The following is a 19,670-nucleotide window of genomic DNA, read 5'->3' on the forward strand; positions in this document are numbered from 1 at the left end:
TTACTGTGTAAATCACCAAAAATGCCACCAAAGGGCCGAACTTTGGCCCTGGACCACTTGCAGCCCCAGCAGGGGGAGTTTTGTCAGCGCTGTGCAGTTTCTGCCTTTTGCTGGCTCCATTTCCTTGGGAAGCTCTCTGGCCACGTGCCCTGTGGTGCCACCAGAGCCCCCCGCTTTCGGTACCCCTGTCACAATCTGCTCTGCTGCTGTCCGTGGGACCACCAATGTCAGCAACTGCTGAACAAGGCCATTAACGGGTCACGTGCTTGTGACTTTCCATTGCTGCCTGGTGCCCCTGAAGTCAGGGTCAGTTCTGTGGCTGGTTTCCGTGGGAAGAACAGACCTTAGTGCAAACCGAATGTGGACGCTGACTCTTGTCCTCACATCTGCCAGCTCCACGCCCTGGTCCCTGAGCCAAGAGACCAGCTCTCATGGCCAGCTCACGCAGCCACTGCAGTCGACAGGAGACCGTCCCCCGACTTGGAAGGATGTGGGTCAGGCCCTCGATGTCTCAGAAGGGGCCAGACAAATGCCCACCGAAGTCCATGGCTCAATGGAGGTCGGAGCATCCAGACCAGCTTGATGTCTGGCTCCACTGAGGCCCCTGAAGCTGCAGTGATTTACCCAGCTAGGATCAGGGCCCCCCCCCCGACCCCCAGTCCCTCTCCCCCTCCGATCCCAGTTCCTTTCTGCCCCCGACCCCCACTTCCTCTTTGCCTCGACCTCCAGTTCCTCTCTGCCCCCCAACCCCAGTTCCTCTCCGCCTCGACCCCCAGTTCCTCTCCGTCCCCCAACCCCAGATCCTCTCCATCGCTCATCCCCAGTTTCTCTCCGACCCCACGACCAGTTCTTCTCTGCCCCGACCCCCACTTCCTCTCCGCCTCGACCCCCAGTTCCTCTCCACCCCCCAACCCCAGTTCCTCTCCATCGCTCATCCCCAGTTTCTCTCCGACCCCACGACCAGTTCTTCTCTGCCCCGACCCCCACTTCCTCTCCGCCTTGACCCCCAGTTCCTCTCTGCCCCCCAACCCCAGTTCCTCTCCACCTCGACCCCCAGTTCCTCTCCACCCCCCAACCCCAGTTCCTCTCCATCGCTCATCCCCAGTTTCTCTCCGACCCCACGACCAGTTCCTCTCTGCCCCAACCCCAGTTCCTCTCTGCACCCAATCCCCACTCTCCACCCCACACCCCCAATTCCTCTCCATCCACCGACCCCCAGTTCCTCTCCATCCTCCACCCCCACTTCCTCTCTGCCCTGACCCCCAATTCCCCTCCACCCCCCAACCCCAGTTCCTCTCCATCACTCACCCCCAGTTCCTCTCTGCCCCCACGCCCAGTTCCTCTCTGCCCAGACCCCTAGTTCCTCTCCGCCCGCAACCCCACTTCCTCTCCACCCCCTCGACCCCACTTCCTCTCCGTCCACCGTCCCCCAGTTCCTCTCCACCCCCGACCCGAATTCCTCTCCGTACACCAACCACCAGTTCCTCAGCCCCAGGGCAGGATCAGCCCCCCATCTCAGCCCCAGGGGGGATCAGCTCCTGCCTTGGCCCCAGAGCAGGGTCAGCCCCTGCCTCAGCCCCAGGGCAGGATAAGGCCCATGGCAGGATCACCTATCTCCTCAGTCCCATGGCAGGATCAGCTCCCTCCTCAGCCCCAGGACAGAATTAGCCCCCACATCAGCCCCAGGAGAGCTCCTCCCTCAGCCCCAGGGCAGGATCAGCCCCTGCCTCAGCCCCAGGTTAGGATCAGCCCCTCCCTCAGCCCCAGGGCAGGATCAGGTCCCGTCTCTGACATCAGAACACCCCAGAGCCTGCGGGACTCCCTGCTACAGGAGGGGCTGGGTGGGGAGAGGGGGAGAAGTGGGGAGTGGGAGGGGCTGGGGGCTGGCTGAGGGGCACCACATTTATCCCTCTTCCTTGCAGCTCTCTGCTTGAGACCCGCTCCCCTGGCCCCTGGGAGCTTTCTCTTTTCTGAGCGAAAGGAGCCCAGGTCTGGCCGGCTCCCCCACAGCTCATGTTCTCTGCACCTTCCACCAGCCTTGTGCTCTTCTCCGCACCTGCTCCCCCTTCTCCACAGCCTCCTGCAAGTGTGGGGCCAGCCCTGGGCACCAGCCCCACGGAGGCTGCTCAGCGCAGAGCGGGGGGAAGGAATTGCTGCTCCTGGCTGGCTCCCAACACCCGGCAGTGCCGCCCACAAGCAGGTTGGCGCTTCTGGCAACAGTCTCACCCTGTTGACTCCTCTGGAGCTTGTGCTCCGCTCTGAGCCCAGATCCCTTTCTGCAGGACCCCTCCCTCGACAGCCACTTCCCCGGCTGGGTGTGACACAGATTGGGCCTTCCTCAGGGGAGCACTTTGCACTTGGCCTTATTCAGCTTCACCCTATCGACCTCAGGCCGTTTCTCCAGTGTGCCCAGATCATTCTGAATTACGACCCTGTTCTCCCTCCCAGCTTGGTATCACCTACAGACGTAAGCAGCGCACTCTCCATGCCCAGATCCACATCGCCGAAGATACTGAGCAGAGCCTGTCCCAAAACAGACCCCTGCAGAGCCCCCCTTGTTCTGCCCTTCCAGCAGGGCTGTGACCCATTAATAACGACTCTCTGAGAACGGCTGTACAGCCAGTTATGCACCCACCTTACAGCAGCCCCATCTCAGTTGAATTTGCCTAGTATATTGATAAAAGGTTATGCCAGACGATATCAAATGACTTACTAAAGCATAGGTACACCACATCCACCCTTTCTCCCTTGTCCACAAGCCTTGTTATCCTATCACAGAAAGCTATCGGATTGGTTGGACATGATTTGTACTTTACATATCCATGCTGGCTGTTACCCAGCCCCTTATTTCCTTTCAGATGTTTCCAGATGAATTCCTTAATTATTTGCTCCATTATCTTTCCTGTCACAGAAGTTAGTAAACTGACTGGTCTGTAACTTCCTGAGTTGTTTTTATTTCCCTTTTTTGTCAATGAGAACATTTTTGCCCTTTTCCAGTCTTCTGGAATCTCTCCAGACTTCCAGGACTTTTCAACCATGAAAGCGAAAGGCTCAGATACCTCCCCTTTCAGCTCCACCAATACTCTAGGAGGCATTTCATCAGGTCCTAGTGACCTGCAGACATGGAACATTTCTAGGTTATTTTTGCCTTTTTCTTTTTTTATTTTATCTTCTAAACCTGCCCCCTCCCCACTATGGCTCACCACGTCAGGCATTTCTCCATCCGACTTCTTGGTGAAGACCAAAATAAAGAGGTAATTAAGCAGCTCTGCCATTTCCAGTTTTCTTGGTATTGTTCCTCCCTCCTCACTGAGCAATGAGCCTACCCTATCCTTGGCCTGTCTCTTGTTTCTAATACATTGCTGGTGCTACAGCTGACCCATTCTTACCTCCTTCTGTGGCACACGTCCTCAGCATCGGATGTCCCCCCAAACCTTTCCCTGTCAGCATCCCACATCTCATCGTCAGCAGCAAGGGGGTAGTAAGGAAAACAGCTTCACATAATCTGACCTGGGAAGGACATAGCTGGCAGAGATGTACCTGCTATGAAACATCTTGCCTTGGAAGTTTGTTTTCCTTTGAGATTTCCAATTTTGATGGTCAAAAATCAGGACCATACTTTAACTAAACTTATTCCTCTGGGCTTTCTTTTTGTCCACAAATAATTAATCCAGGGAAATTGTTCTACCTTTCGTATTTTAAAAAAATATAGAAATTTAAAATTTTCGGGTAAATTGGCAACAAGAGTTTCACTTGCCAATTTCCCTTCACTGGGACCCCCAGCCTAATTTTGACTAACTCAACTTTTCATGCTCTAATTTCTCCAGTGGTGAGAAAAGCTGCTCTTCTGTAAAGTTTTTCTCAAGGCTCCTTTCACCTCTTTGTTCCTCAGAGTGTAAATTATGGGGTTCAAAGCTGGTGAGACAATTGTGTTCAATAGGGAAATCAATAGGTCACTCTCTGTAGTGGAGCCAGTGTTGGGTACCAGGTAAGTGATGAGGGCCGTTCCATAGGACACAGTCACCACCATGAGGTGGGAGGAGCAGGTGGAGAAGGCTTTACGCCTTCCCTCCGCCGATGGCAGCTTGAGGATGGTGGAGATAATGCGGACGTAGGACAGGAGTATAAATAGGAAAGGGCACAGGTTGAACAGAACTATCACCATGAGACCTACAATCTTAATCTGCGACGTGTCGGCACATGCCATATTCACCACTGGTGGGAAGTCGCAGAAGAAGTGGGGGATGCGGTTGGAGCCACAGAAGGGCAGGCTGAAGATCCACATAGTCAGAGGAACTTCCACCGAGATGCCAGCACCCCATGCAGCCCCCACGAGCAGAGCGCACACCCGGCTGCTCATGATGGTTGTGTAGTGCAGGGGGTGACATATGGCCACATGGCGGTCATAGGCCATGACTGCGAGGAGGCAGCATTGTGTGAGGCCCATGATGGCACGGACGTACACCCCCGCTGCACAAGCTGCAATGGAGATGGTCTTTTCCTCCACCAGGAGGTGAGCCAGCAGCTGAGGGACCACACTACTGGTGAAGCAGATTTCCGATGCAGACAGGTTCACCAGGAAGAAATACATGGGGCTGTGGAGGGAGGGGCTCAGCTTTACCAGCAGGATAACGAGCAGGTTCCCCATCAGGGTGAGCAGGTAGATGACCAGAAGTACCACAAACAGAAGGATTTGCAGCTTGTTAAGGTACGAGAACCCCGCCATGACGAACACATGGGAGATGGTCTGGTTCTCTCCAGGGTCGCTCTTGGAAGAGGTTATCTGTAGGGGGACAAAGAGACCGGGTCTGAGACATATCAGAAATGTGTCTGCAAATTACAACATTTGTCCTGGTTTCCTTCCTGTTGGGACCCTTCTCACTAACACCCGCTGAAATTTCTCTGTAAATAACGGTGACTGACCCGGCCTTGCTCAGGGCTTTAAGCAGAGTCAGGGACATTTGGTTCATGTGCTCGAGGGGTTGACTGTCTTCTTCTGTCTCTTTGAAGTCAGGTTTCTCTGGGCCCCTCACTGTCACTGGGTTGAGATGTTCACTGTCTTCTTCTGTCCATATGAAGGTGAGTTTCCCGGAGTTCTTCATTTTCATCTGATGGAAGAGCCGCTTGTCTCTGTCTCTGTGTTTCCAGTCCATGTTGTCTGTTCGTTGAATTTCCAACAGCTCTCGATGGGGCCGTTCTGTGTGAATGGGATGGAGCTGGACCTGAAGGGGGTCTAATTCCCTCAGTGAATGTGGCGCTGTGTAAGTTGTGTCACTTCCAGTGAGAAAGTGCATTTCCTGCTCTGCGTCTCTGCTGCCTCGCTGGTCTGAAAGGTGTGGTGAGAAGGAATGGTGTGGTAGGTTGAGCCCATTGTTGTAGATCAGCCTGGCACAGCCCAGGGGTGAAGGTGACGGCTGTGTGTTCAAAGTACTCTTGTATGGCCATCCCTGGCCCTTGGGGGCTCCCCATGGGCTGTGTAAGATATGTCAGTGGGGGTGGAGGCAGGGGTCTGAAAGCTGGCGGGAGGGAGCGTTGGGGTGGGGGAGGGCAGAGGAAAAGAGGTGGGTGGAGAATGCGGGGAGCTGGGAAAGTTGGGGGACCAGAGGCAGAGGGCAGAGGTTGCTGCAGTGAGGGCAGGGGGTCCGTGGGGGAGGCCTTGTTGTGTGTGGTGGTTAAGGGCAGGGGATGGGGGTGCAGAAGTCAGGGAGTTGGGGGGACTCATGGCAGGGCTTGGGAGGTGCTGTGTGGTTGTACACCAGGGAGATGATTATCAACAGGAAAGGGCCTGTGAGGGCAGGGATGGGTCAGGCAGAGGGTTTGGGGGTGGGAGGGTCGGGGGTGAGAGCAGGAGCTGAAGGTGCAGATGTCACAGCAGGGTTTGGTGTGGGGGGTCTCAGGGCAAAGGTGGAGGAGGATGGGGTGAGGGGAGGGGGCTCATGACAGAGGGTTTGGGGGGCGTTAGGGCAGGTGTTTGGGTTGGGGGGTCCTTGCCGGGGTGTGATGGAGTATGTGCAGGGTCCGGGAGGGTTGGGGCAGCTCAGGGCAGGGGAAGGAGGGAGCCAGACTGAGGGTGCGGTGTGGGGGTCAGTGCAGATTCTGGGGGTGAAAGTGTCACCGCAGCCGAGTTCCCCAAATACGATTTCTCAGACGAGGGCACATTCTCCTCTCACTCATATGTTAATGATACAAGTAATCACACCAGTGCCCGGATTCCCCTGCAGTGACACCTCACACCAGCAAACGGACACTGCGGAGCCTAAACACGCTGGAAACCATTTTCTGATGGAGAAGCCCCCTGGAATCTGAAAGCAGTGGGGGACTTTGGCCTTTTTGCTCTGCACAGCGTTATTCTTCCTTCAGTGTTAGTGAACGACCCAAATCATTCCTGCCTCCCTCACAGCCAGTTCTGCAATACATTGGTTTGTGTCCACATAAGAGACGAGACCCAGGGCCAGATCCATATGTGGTGTAAATCATAAGAAATAAATCATAATAAATCATAATAACAAAGCTATGGATGTAAAAGGATCGCTAAAGGGGACAAGGAGCAATGGGCTTAAACTGCACCAAGGGAGGTTTAGTTTGGACATTTGGAAAAACTTCCCGGCTGTCAGGGTGGTTAAACACTGGAGTAAATTGCCAAGAGGGGCTGTGGACTCTTCATCCCTGGGGATGTTTAAGAGCAGGTTAGACAGACATCTATCAGGGACGGTCTGTGCAGTGCAGGGGACTGGACGCAACAACCTCTCGAGGTCCCTCCCGGTTCTAATGTTCTATAATCCTATGAGGCTTCAATTTACACCACTCGAGGGGCGTTGTCCAATGATGTTAACTTCAGGAATTTTGCAAGAAAGATCCTGTGATGCAGGAGACATTTCCGACAGATGTTTTCCTTCAGGCTCATTTGTTGACAAGAAACTTCATAATCGCGGGTGTGACTGTGAAGTGACAGAGTGGAATTAAAAATGAGACACAACAAAGGTATTTTGCCTGCACTTAACTTCCTCACTATGGGGCTCTCACAGGACTGCAGCAAGTAAGAGTGAGCCAGTCAGCGGGAACCAGAGTAACAGAAGAGACACACTGAGTGGGAACACCCAGAACTGGAGACTGTGTTCTTCTGACTCTCAATGACACACGCTCTCCAAGAGAGCAAGAGAGAACACGAAATCACAGGAGCAAAGGAGAGGGTGGGGCTGAGCTACACCCAGTGCACATCACAGAACCTTTTCAAACAGCTGTGAGTGATATTTTCTAAACATACAGAAGTGGTGAGAATTCTTGTGTCTCTCTTCAGAGCTCTTTTGGGGAACCTCCACTGACAATACTAAGGACTTTCCTCAGCACGACCATGGCACTACATTCAGAGCTGGCCAGGAAATGGAATTTCCATGCCCTGGGAAATGCCAGTGTTTGTTTTCACCCTCAATCAATATGAAAAGTTGAAGCAGCAAAAACCCAAATTACAGTTCAGAAGTGTCTGTATGAACTCAAACGTCCACCACAAAACGGCCATCAACTTCAATGTTTACTCATAAAAAACATCCATACAGATGAATGCTTTTTCCAGAATGTATTTTAGTTTATGTCTTTATTTCTTGTTTGACATTTGGACAGGCTCTAAATAAATGGAATTATTTCATTAATTTGGGCTTATTTAACTTGCAGAAGAGAAGAGTGGTGGTGGTGGGGATTTGATAGCAGCCTTCAACTTCCTGAAGGGGGGCTCTAAAGAGGATGGCGAGAGGTTTTTCTCAGTCGTGACAGATGTCAGAACAAGGAGCAAGGGTCTGAAGTGACAGTGGGGGAATTTGAGGTTGGATATTATATCAGGAAAACTATTTCACCAGGAGGGTGGTGAAGAACAGGGACGCGTTACATGGAGAGGTGGTGGAACCTCCATCCTAAGTAGTTTTTAAGTCCCGGCTTGACAAAGTCCTGGCTGGGATGATTTAGTTGGGGTGATCCTGCTTTAGGTCTTGGGCTGGACTCAAAACTACCTGAGGTCTCTCCCAGCCCTGGCATTCTACGATTTACTCACCACTGAGAATAAGGTCCAGGGAGATTCTTGTAATTGAAAGTTCAGTGGTAATTTCAGTGCTCTTCAGGTCACCCAGACAGTCCCTTTAGAAACAGGAGACCATGCAATACATTAACAAAGCCCACATTGTGCAACGAAAGGGCTCAGCTAAATTTAGTTGAGAGAGACCACCTCAAAATTATTGGGCTTCACCTGTGGAGCATGTGCCGTGGTCATATTCCGGAGTGGATATTCTCGTGAGAAGAGATCAGATGGAGCCCACTCAGACGAGTCTGCTCCAATTTATAAACAGCTCACAGCTTCCACTGCTTACGAAACAACAGTTACACTCAGAGTCAGTGGATAGTGAGGAGGAGGAGGAGGAGGAGGAGGAAGGCTGGGGAGCAGAGTGGAGAAAAGACGAGAGCTGTGAGAAGAAAAAATGACAACAACACAACAACAACAAAAAAAATCAGGCTTTGGGGGGAGGAGGAGGTGTGGGGCTCACCTGTCACTCTGCTGGGCACTATGGAATGAGGGGACCAGAACTTCACGTCATGCCAATGACCCCCACGCCCCGAAATCCAGCGCTTGGCCTCACCCAAGATAGCTACATTAGCTCAATTCTGAATGACAGATTCAGACAGACAGACAGACAGACAGGCACTCAGGTTCTCCACACACATATAGAAAATTCAGATGAAGGAACCAGTGAGGTGACTTCGCTCCCGTTGCAGAGTGGGGCACAACACTGAGGGTTGCAGTGGGAGGATGGCTGGGGGCGGAAGGCTCCTTTTACCTACCTTGTTCAGGATGGGCAGTTCCATCTCCCAGCTGCTGCTGGTGCTGGAGGTGCTGAAGGAAACAGGTGTGTTTATTACATTCACTGGCTTCTGGGACCAAGTCCCTCAGGCCAAATTTCTTGCCCTGTTCCCCAGAGGAAAACAACACTGCCTCAGGCTGCAACAAACAAAAGTCATTGAGAGAATCGGTTTGTAGGAAGTTGTATCATCGTCATCCTCATCTTCACCTGTATTTTCTAAATTAAAATCATTCTGAGATTTGCTCTCCTGGTAAATTATTTGACCTGTTTTGCCTACAAGGAGGACTGATTTGTCCCAGGAAGACACCCCAGAGTCAGGGCAGGAACAACCCCCAGGGCTCGAAGCTGCAGTTTCCTGATGCTCAGACTCTTGTCTCAGAGCCATGATGAGAGCCCAGGAGCTCTGACTCCTGCTTCTGCCTGCTCTAACCATTACACCCCACTCCTCTGCCAGAAATGAGACCAGAACCCAGGAGTCCTCACTGCCAGACCCACTGCCCAGACCACAGAGCCGGATTCCCACTGACCCCAAGGGCAGCCAGGGCCACCCCTGCAAGGGTCCTTGACTTGGATAGGGTAGCGCAATGAAGACACACTTCCCCCCTGCCACCACACACCGGAGAGGGAGGGAGCTGGTGGCTTTAAGCCCCACAGTGCGCCCCTGAGAGTGGGGAGAGTGACTGAGGCAGAGATTGTCCAAGTGACCTAGGTGGTTTGGGCACCTGTTATTAACAGGAAATGGAAGTGGGTGCTCAAATCCCCTGGGCAGCTCTGAGCTGTCACCTGAGATGTGTGCGGAGCTGCTGCCGCTCTCGGAGCTGGATGGGGATCTGGGCTCAGATTCTCCTGACTCCTGCGGCTCCATCCCGCGAGCTGGGCGGAAGGACTCAGACGGGGCATCGAGTGGTCCGGTGGCTCCTGAGAGACTGACAGCGACAAACTCAGTGGGCAGAACCCGTTTCCCAGCTGAGACGAGCCCCACGGGGGTTTGGCTCCAAAAGCTGCTCACGTGTGTGTGCGCAGGGCTGATTTCCTAGGGGCGGGGGCAGCGCTCACGCCCAAACCACCCCCTCCTCAGAACTCACGCCCCAAACCGCCCCCCACCAGAACTCACGCCCCAAACCATCACCCCACCGGAACTCACGCACAAATCTGCCCCCCCCACCAGGACTCACATCCCAAATCGTCCCCCCACCGGAACTCATGCCCAAACCAGCCCCGCCCACCCCCTCACCGGAACTCACGCTCGAAACCGCCCCCCCAACCCCCACCGGAAATCACACCCCAACCGCCCCCCCATCACCAGAACTCACACCCCAAACCGCCCCCACCCCTCCACTGGCACTCACTCCTCGAACCGCCCACCTGCCCCCCCACCGGAACTCATGTCTCAAACCGAACTGCCCACCCCCCGCTGGAACTCACACCCCAAACCGCCCCCCGACTGCCCTCTGCTCAGACACGCCCCCGCCGGACCCTGCCCCCACGACTGTGCTGGGACCGCAGAGAGGAGTGTGTGTGTGTGTGTGTGTGTGTGTGTGTCTCTTAAGACTGCACGCTCCCGCAGGGGCAACAAGGGGTCCAGGGCCAGGCTGCAGAACTGGGCCCCATCCCAATGATTGCCGGGGGGAGCACCGCAGCTCTGGGAGATGGGGGGAACAAGCTGCAGCACTGGGTTGTGGGGGTGGCCTCTGCCCCAGCTCTGGGCTAGGAGGCCGGGGAGGTTGTGAGAGCTGGGGCTGAGCCGTGGTGCTGGACGTGGCCACAGAGTGATCCAAGAAAGTGGGGGTGGTTGAGGCGTGTTGGCCAGCTGCAGTCCCTGCTCTGGTGGGAGGTGAGGTGACGACGTGTGTGTTGACCCTGGCCAAAGGCCGTGTCGGGGGCCGTGCGCCCAGCCCAGAGCTGATCTGGGGTCCTGCCTCCAGCTCCAGGGGAGTCAGGGGGCCATGAGGGCAGGGCTGATCCCCGCCATTGAATTCCCCTGAACTCCTTGGTGAGGAGAATGTGCCATTCTGGCCAGTCTCAGCTCTCAGGGGTGCTGCGGTGGCTGGGACAGGTCCCCCCCACCCTCCATTGCAGTCCCTCCCCCTCCTGAAGATGGGGCTTGCTACCCCTGGAGCACCATGCAGCTGAGCTCAACCTCTCTCCCCAGAGCTGGGGTTGTGGTGAGTACCTGGGGTGGCCTTGGCTCTGCTGCCTCCCCAGAGATGGGTCTGCCCCCACCTCACCTCACTGGTGCTGGCTCTGGCTCCCCTGTAGCCTGAACTACCAGAGGGGAGGGACCAATCCCAGCTGTGGGGAGAGGGGACCGAGCAGCTGTGTGGCTGGGGCTGTGCTGTGGCTGCTTCCAACCTCAGGTCCACCCAGCCGGCGGGTTTGCGGCAGTCATGGCCCCAGCTGTGATGCACTGGCGAGGAAGCCAATCTCGTTTGCTTTTCTGAGCCCAATGCCCACTCCTTGTGATTCATCAAGGGAGTGACCAGGCACTGGGCCGACAGCACGTCCCCAGCAACGACAGATCACAACACAGTAACTCTAACCCTGGAACCGATCCCTGCAACAAACCTCGCTGCCAGCTCTGCTCACAGATCTACCCCAGTGACACCATCACAGCACCTAACATCAACCACACCACCAGGGACTCCCTCACCTGCACAGCGACCAATAGAATATCTGCCATCGTGTGCCAGCAATGCCCCACTGCCATTTACACTGGCCAGACTGGACAGTCTCTCCATAAAAGAAAAGATGGACACAGCTCAGACAGCAGGAAGGGTAATGGACAGAAGCCGGTTGGACAACACTTCCATCTCCCTGGACACTCAGTGGCAGATTTAAAAGTAGCCGTCCAAAAACAAAGTGATTTCACAAATCAAATGGAGAGAGAAATCGCTGAGCTGCAATTTATTCGTAAATTTGACTCCATCAACCAAGGATGAAACGGAGACGGGGAGTGGCCGGCCCCTTCCAAAAGCAGCTTCTTTGCCCTGGGTGTTAATATCTCCCCATTAGACTCCGACAATGGGCCACTTACCCTTGTGAGGCGCCAGAGGACATCAACATGGAACTGAAAACAGCAAAAGTCAGACATGATATATTTTTGCACACGCTGGCTCAGGCAAAGCCCTGGTGTCACCACACTGACAAAATGGGGTTACACCAGGGAACAGCTTGGCCCATGGCTCTGAAAACTCCTTGCAACTCCCTACAGTATTTCAGGGGCCATGGCACAATTAATGTTGCTGTTAATTAATACCCAGAGGGCCTAATTACAAACCATCCTTCCCCTGGGGAATGAGAAACTTTACAGTCCACTGAATTATTCTTGTGTGAGTTTAAATCCCCAGTTCCCCAGTTGTTACAAACAGGTTAGCTAAAGGGGCTGGGAATATGAAGCTGGGCTTTTACACGTATGAATCTGGGTCCCTTTGCTCCTGTCCAAATACTGATAAAATGTGAATGGCAGTTTGGTAGCTTTGGCATATTTCCCAATGTACACGATAAGAAATGCCCCATCTATGGTTCAAGGCCTAGGACCTGTGTGAGGTCAATTGGTGGAGAACTGGTGACTCCCAATGGAGTCCGACCTGTTCCTCATCATTCCTTCATTTAACACTCAGTCATTTTCACCTGGGAAGGTATGAATGTATTTCGAGTATTTATGGAAATTTAGGTGCAGTGACTCATCAGCAAATTAAAACCACCACAAAGTAGCACTAATTAAACACTCCAGCACATTCATTAATATCTACACCACATCTCTCATTTTCTTTGAGAAGTTTTCCACAATTCTTTACCCCTGAGATTTTCAGATAAACCAAAGGAAATGGCAGGGACAATGGTTTGTATTGTACTGAGTGAACTTTTCCTAGATTCAAACATTCTAAGGACAATAAGGGATTATAAAGTAATCCCACCTGTAGAGTCTCAACGAGGGGTTGACAATAGCAGCGGTGAGAACAGGGCAGCACAAGCGGCAGTGTGGGACAGGCACTGTGTCCCTATCTAAGCGCTCAGATTGGCTTGTGCTTGGGCACATCGCCTGTGCTGCCAAGGCTACGCTGCTATTTTTAGCCCAGGTGCTCATTTTGCTTTTGGGTCACCTGGAGCCGGGAATTTCATGGCCCAAGTGAAGTGCAGGTCGAACCTCTGTAATCCAAAACTCTCTCAGTCGAACTAACTGACACCTCTCTCATCAGAGAAAATCCACAGATCCCAATGCCAAAAAGGCCCATTTCAGTCATCTGGCTGGATCACCTGTAGAAAATTGGTCAGTGAACTTTCCCCAAAATAATTCCTTTTGAGTTAGGGAATTGAGGGAAATCCAATCTTGTTTTAAAACTTGCCAATGATGGAGAATCCACCATGCGCCACTGGAAACTGTTTCCATGATTAATTGATCAGGGTGTTTAAATTGCCTTAATGTGTACACTCCGAATAAGCTTTTGCCTACGCCTTACTTCAATGAGCTAAACACATGTGGCTCCTTCCATTTCAGCCAAAAGCCACTTATCTAGAGCATGGACAGATTTCTAGCCTTTTCTGAGACCATTTCAGTTATTCACCCTGGCTCTCAGTGTAAGGTCCCAAGCAAAAAAGGAAAGAAGGAAAATCCAGGGACCTTTAGACTGGTCAGCCTGACGTCAGTTCCAGGGAAGATAATGGAGGGGATCCTCAAGGAATCCATTTTGGAGCACCTGAATGAGGGACAAGTGATCTAAAGTCGTCAACATGGATTCACCAATGGCAAGTTCTGTCTCACCAATCTGACTATCTTCTGTGGGTCTGTGGACATGAGGAAGTCAGTGGATGTGATGTACCTTGACTTCAGCAAACTTTCTGATACCGTCTCCCACAACATTCTTGCTCATAAGTTAAGTAACTATGAATTGGATCCATGGACTATAAGATAGGTAGAAAGCGGGCCTGATGGTCAGGCCCAAAGGGGTGTGGTCAAGGCCTTATATCTGGATGGTGGTTGGTTTCAAGTGGAGTGTCCCAAGTTCGGTTCTGGGGCCGGTGTTGTTCATCACCTTTATTAATAACCTGGATGAGGGACAGGATTGCAACCTCAGAAAGGCTGTGGATGACACCAAGCTAGGGAGGGAGGTTTATAAGTTGGAGAGTAGAGATAGGATCCAGGATGACCTGGATAAATGGAAGGATTGGGCCAAAAGAAATCTGATGAGGTTCAACAAGGAGAAGTGCAGAGTCCTGCACCTGGGACAGAAGAATCCCAAGCATTGTTACAGGCTGGGGACCAAGTGGCTCAGCAGCAGTACAGCAGAACGGGACAGAGGGATCATAATGGGTGAAAGGCTGGATATGAGTAAACAGTGGGCCCTTGAAGCCAAGAAGGCCAATAGCATACTGGGGTACATAGGAGGAGCATTTCAAGCAGATCTAGAGAAGTTGTTATTCCCCTCTGTTTAGAATGGGTGAGGCCACATCGAGAGTTTTGCATCCAGTGTTGGGCCCCCCAAGTATTGAAAGGATATGGATGTACTGGAGTGGGTTCAGCGGAGGGTAACACAAATGATTAAGGGGCTGGAGCACATGATTTAGGAGGATAGGCTGAGGGATTTGGGTTTCTTTAGTTTCCAGAAGAGAAGCTTGAGGAGAGATTTAACAGCAGCCTTTAACCTCCTGAAGGGGAGCTCTAAAAGGGATGGAGAGAAATTGTTCTCAGTCGTGACTGTTGGCAGAAAAAGGAAGAATAGTCTGAAGATACAGAAGGAGAGGAGTAGGCTGGATATTAAGAAAAACGACTTCATCAGGAGGGTGGTGAAGCACTGGAATGCGTTACCTAGAGCAGTTGTGAATTCTCCATCTCTAGAGGTCCTGGCCGGGATGACTTAGTTGGGGTTAATCCTACTTGAAGCAGGCGGCTGGATGAGGTAACTTGCTGAGGTACCTTCCAGCCAGAGGATTCTGTGATTCCCATTGATTTGAGTTCATTCTTTGCTCTTTGTTTGAATCAGAAAGAGAAATTGGGTTTTATTGGCTTTGACCATTTTGGCCCTAAATCTTTTGTTCACATTGTCGGTACCTACATTGATATTGCAGTTGATTTAGATGGAGTTATTTTAATGTTCCCTAATCCCGCAAAAGCTGCGGCAACAGGAAGGAAATTAAACATGGCAGACACTGAGATTCCCAGTCCTACATAATCTGCCATAGTTCTGTTTCCCCAGCTGCAGATCTGCAAAGTATAATACCCAGTCCAAGCTCTCCACTTGTTAGGATGTAGCATTTTTCACCTCCTTTTGAGAAGTGGATGTGTGACAGAAGGTCCTGACCAGAGGATGAATATCAGTGCCAACAGCGGGAGTGAAAGAGCCCAGAATAACAGAAAAGATGTAAAGCTCCTTGTTCAATTTAGACACAATTTCACATGTGACTGAAGCAGAGTGCTTTGGCTGCACGTGTAGCATGAAAAATATTGTAATTTGCATGGGGAATATCTATTACTGGAGCAAGTATTTTATGAAGAAATGTGTGTATAGTGCATTGCAGATCAAATGGAGAAATGTAGCATCGTAAAAGAAAGAAAGAAAGAGAGAGAGAAAGACAGAAAAGGGGGTAAAGCTGTTATCAAGGATGCGAATTGTCCTTTTCCCCCTGAGGCAGAAACTGAAAAAAAAAATATGGAAAAAGCAAATTCCAAAATATTGAAACAGCAACAGAGAACCCCTACAGAGAACCCCCCTCCCTGGTTTTACCCCATTCCAAACGTTCACTCATGACAATTGGTTTCTGAAAGCAACCACTTTACGAATCCCTTTCCGCAGGGACTGTTGGACCTCCTTGTTCCTGAGGCAGTAGATGACAGGGTTGATCAGGGGAGTCAGGACTATGTAGAAGACAGAGAACGTTTTGTGTAGGGCCTTGGGCGTGTTGGCTGTTGGAACCACATAGACACTGATCACGCACACATAGAAAACGGTCAGCACAATGAGGTGAGAGGAGCAGGTGGAAAAGGCCTTTTGCCTCCCGGTGGTGGATGGGATTCTCAGGATGGCAGCGATGGTACAACTGTAGAACGCCAGAGTCAGCAGCAAGGGTACAAGTGACCCTATGGCAGCAATAACAGATGTCAGCAGTTCCACAGTGCGGGTGTCCTCACAGGACAGCTTTATGATGGGTTCATAATCACAAAAGAAATGGTCAATTTCTTTGGAACCACAGAATGGCATTTCCCACAAGAGTTTCCTATTATGGAGAACCCAGGGCTGATTATCCAGGACCCTGCCGCTAGCTGGCCACACACCCGGCCGTTCATCAGAGCAGGGTAACGCAGGGGATGGCATATCGCTAAATACCGGTCGTAAGACATGACCGCCAGCAGCACAATATCTACAGTGGACAAGCAACCAAAGAAACACAATTGCACAATACAAGCCTTTACAGGAATGGGTGTGTCCCTAGTCAGGAGACTGGCCAGCAGCCTGGGCAGTAAGGTGGAGGTGTAAATGGTCTCCAGAAAGGACAAGTTCCCTAGTAAGTAGTACAGGGGGTGTGAAGGTGCCGATCAGACACAACTAGCGCAATGATGAGGCCATTCCCAGCCACAGTTGCAATGTAGGTCACCAGAAACAGCAGGAAGAGAAGGGGCTGCAGCTCAGGGCCATTCCCAAATCCCAAGAGGATGAATTCCACAATAACTGTTTGATTTCTTCCTTCTGCTTTCGCCATAGTGCGTATCTGGAAAAAGAAAACCATGAAGTACTGGTGGAGCGCGCACGGTCAGGCTGTGCTGTCAGCTGTACTGGCAGAAACCTCACATCACAGCTTCTCTCCACTGCAACAACGAAGTTGTCAAGAATCAAAGGAAGACACATGCTGAGCTTCCAATGTGGTCAGAACAAGAGCACAGGAACCCAGTGAATTACACCCGTCTCCCTTCTCTCTCCCTCAACCTCTGCTGCACTTGAAATCCCACGGTGGGGCTGGGATTCCCACACATCTTTCTGGTATCTCTGCCGCAGTGAGACTTGGAGAAGACAAAACTCAGAAATCGTTGGCTGGCAAACGAGAGCTATTCCGAGTTCAAACACGGGCATTGGAAATAGCTTCGTCGTGGTCCTGTCATCTCTCCAAATGGAGAAGACATATAAAAAATCCCCCACTGGGCAGCGGAAGCTATTTTGAGTTACCCACTAACCCTGCAGCCGGGAGATTAAGTTCCCAGGTTGGGCAGAGGAGCAAACGAGGGGTTGACAATAGCAGCGGTGAGAACAGGGCAGCACAAGCGGCAGTGTGGGACAGGCACTGTGTGCCTATCTGAGCTCTCAGATTGGCTTGTGCTTGGGCATGTCGCCTGTGCTGCCAAGGCTACACTGCTATTTTTAGCCCAGGTGCTCATGTTGCCTTTGGGTCAACTGGAGCTGGGAATTTCATGGCCCAGGTGAAGTGCAGGTCGAACCTCTATAATCCCAAACTCTCTCAGTCAGCAAAATCCATCACCCGGCGTGATTTTATGGAGCTGGACGACCCCTTGTCGTGGTTGTAGCCGGGTTTCCTGTGGTCCCATCCATTTCCTTCCAGCCACCAGTCCTGGCTCTCGGTGCTCTGTGCTGTCATTTAGCTGTAATTTACCCCGTGTGTCTTCCAAGAGCCCCGTAAGCAGAGGAAGTGTTGGTAACGTGCTAGACAATATTGACCTGCCGTGGTCTGGCAAATTCTCTCATTCGGCACTGGACAGTTCCCGTAGGTGCCGGCCAAGAAAGATTCAACCTGTATAGACATCCCCCCTGTGAAATACACCAAAAGACTCAACAGCCTGTGGTTTGTATGAAAGTCTGTCCAGCTGTCCTCCGTCATGTATATACGTTTGTGTTAGTTTGTCTGTCTTTCAGGGTGTCTGTCTGTCTGTTTGTCTGTGCGTCTGTCTCAGCTTCTTGCTCATTTCACTTACAGCAGGATAAGTTGCACGAGCCTCCTCTCGTGTACGTGAGCACAACTGATGTTGACATCTAACCACATACGAAGAAATAAAGTGTGATAAAAAGGAAAATTCCTCAAGAGAGAAATAAAAATGAAAATAGACCCAGAGGAAACAGGAGGGAGCAACAAAAGGCGATAAAATAGAGAGAAAGAGAGTGAGCGTGTGCGTTTGTGTGAGAGAGAGGCTGTTATGTCTCCAAATACTAAGAACAAGAAAATATATACATGTTTAAAGAGAAGTAGCCGAGCCGTGATGTTAACGCAAAGGTATCAGAGCCCGTAAATCTGCAATCACCTGCTTGTTTTTCCCTGTATCACTTGTTGATAAGTCCTTATCGCCTGCTGCTATAACCACTGACTTACAATGCACCTGATCCAGCTATGGCTTCCCCACGAGCGGAAAAGGATCACTGAGAGAAGTGCAAATAGAAATCTAGAAAACACAAACACACACACACACACACACACACACACACACACACACACACAGAAGAAAGAGCATTGTATTGGTGGAATAATTCTACAAGCAATCAACACATGTGGTGAATACTGGAGTGCATGCACAGATTGCAAATAATCTGGATTGATTCACGGATAATGGCTAGGAGCTGGGAATGGGTGAGAGGAAATGGATCACTTGGGTCATTTCTACACTACAAAAATAACTTCAAAGTAACTTTGTAAGCGACTTTGAAGTAGAGCATCTAGACAAGACCTACTTTGAACTTGGAATGTAGTAAAGACTTGAAACTTGGGCTCCCTACTTTGAAGTTAATTTTGAAGTCAGGGAAAAAATGTTTGTAGACTCTCTGCTGGCTACTTCAATGTTGAGCCCAACTTCAAAGTTGGCTTTGAAGTTCCTTCCTAGTGTAGCTGAACCCTTGATGATCACCTGTTCTATTTATTCCTTCTCGGTCACCGAGCACTGTCCACTGTCAGAAGAAAGGACACTGCGGTATATGGACCTTGGATCTGACCCTCTACGTTCTTAATGGGAGATCCGTGTGTTCCTCCTTATTCTGCATGTTTTGCAATGAACTACTGAACTTTTTCTCTTTCCCCTGGGGCTGGACAAGCAGTGATGTTCTTTCAGACTTGGCACATGCTGGAGCAGGTCTTCATCTTTTCTAAATCTGATTACTTCATTGTCACTGTGCTGTGTTACCTTTTCCATCCATCATCTAGTGCCAGCTGCACCCTCGTCCTCACCCTTCCTTCAGCTATTCTCAGCTAAGATTATAACCTTTGCCATATATTTTCCAGTTATTCCTCCCATTGCTAGTCCTCACTGCCCACAGGAAATGGAGCTCTGCGCTTCTACTGCCTGGCTGGGCTTTATTGCTCATCTTGGGCTGTTTTGTTGTCATTCCCTTGCATGGAAAAGAACTGCTTCCAAACTGAAAATAACAGAGCCCAAAGAATTCCTGATTCCTAAGACGAAGCAATAGAAGAAAGGGAAAGTCTCATCTGAATGGAAATTAATTCAGAGAGTCCTTTTGATCTCCAATGAAATCGCTGTTCATGGGATAAGTATTGCAGAGGGAGCCGTGTTGGTCTGTAGCTTTGAGAAAAACAAGAAGTCTTGTGGCACCTTATAGACTAACAGAGATTTTGGAGGATAAGGATAAGCCACAGAACAGGTCTTTGCCCAGGAAAGCTCATGCTCCAAAATATCTGTTAGTCTATCAGGTGCCACAAGACATCTTGTTGTTGATGGGATGTATGAGATGAGCACAGCTCCTGGAATAACAGAAAACAAGGACCAGTGGCAGGTCTATTTTACAAAAAGAGGAAAACTGAAATACTCACAAGGAGAAACCAATTGTGAGATAAATCTCCCAGTTCAGTCTGAATTCTTTGGTACCAAACAGAGGCTAAGAA

General features: G+C 51.0%; 1 long non-coding RNA gene across 1 annotated transcript; it reads right to left on the reverse strand.

Annotated features, from left to right (window-relative positions):
* Positions 1 to 6,657: 6,657 nt before the first annotated feature.
* LOC142006502 (uncharacterized) lies at positions 6,658 to 8,314 on the reverse strand. Its single transcript, XR_012643570.1, has 3 exons — positions 8,234 to 8,314; positions 8,042 to 8,124; positions 6,658 to 6,938 (listed from the first exon to the last, which is right to left on the reverse strand). It is a non-coding gene; the product is annotated as an uncharacterized LOC142006502 (long non-coding RNA).
* Between the last annotated feature and the right edge of the window lie 11,356 nt (positions 8,315 to 19,670).

The sequence above is a fragment of the Carettochelys insculpta genome, unplaced genomic scaffold (genome assembly GCF_033958435.1).
Source record: "Carettochelys insculpta isolate YL-2023 unplaced genomic scaffold, ASM3395843v1 scaffold_0076, whole genome shotgun sequence".
Classification (NCBI taxonomy): Eukaryota; Metazoa; Chordata; order Testudines; family Carettochelyidae; genus Carettochelys; species Carettochelys insculpta.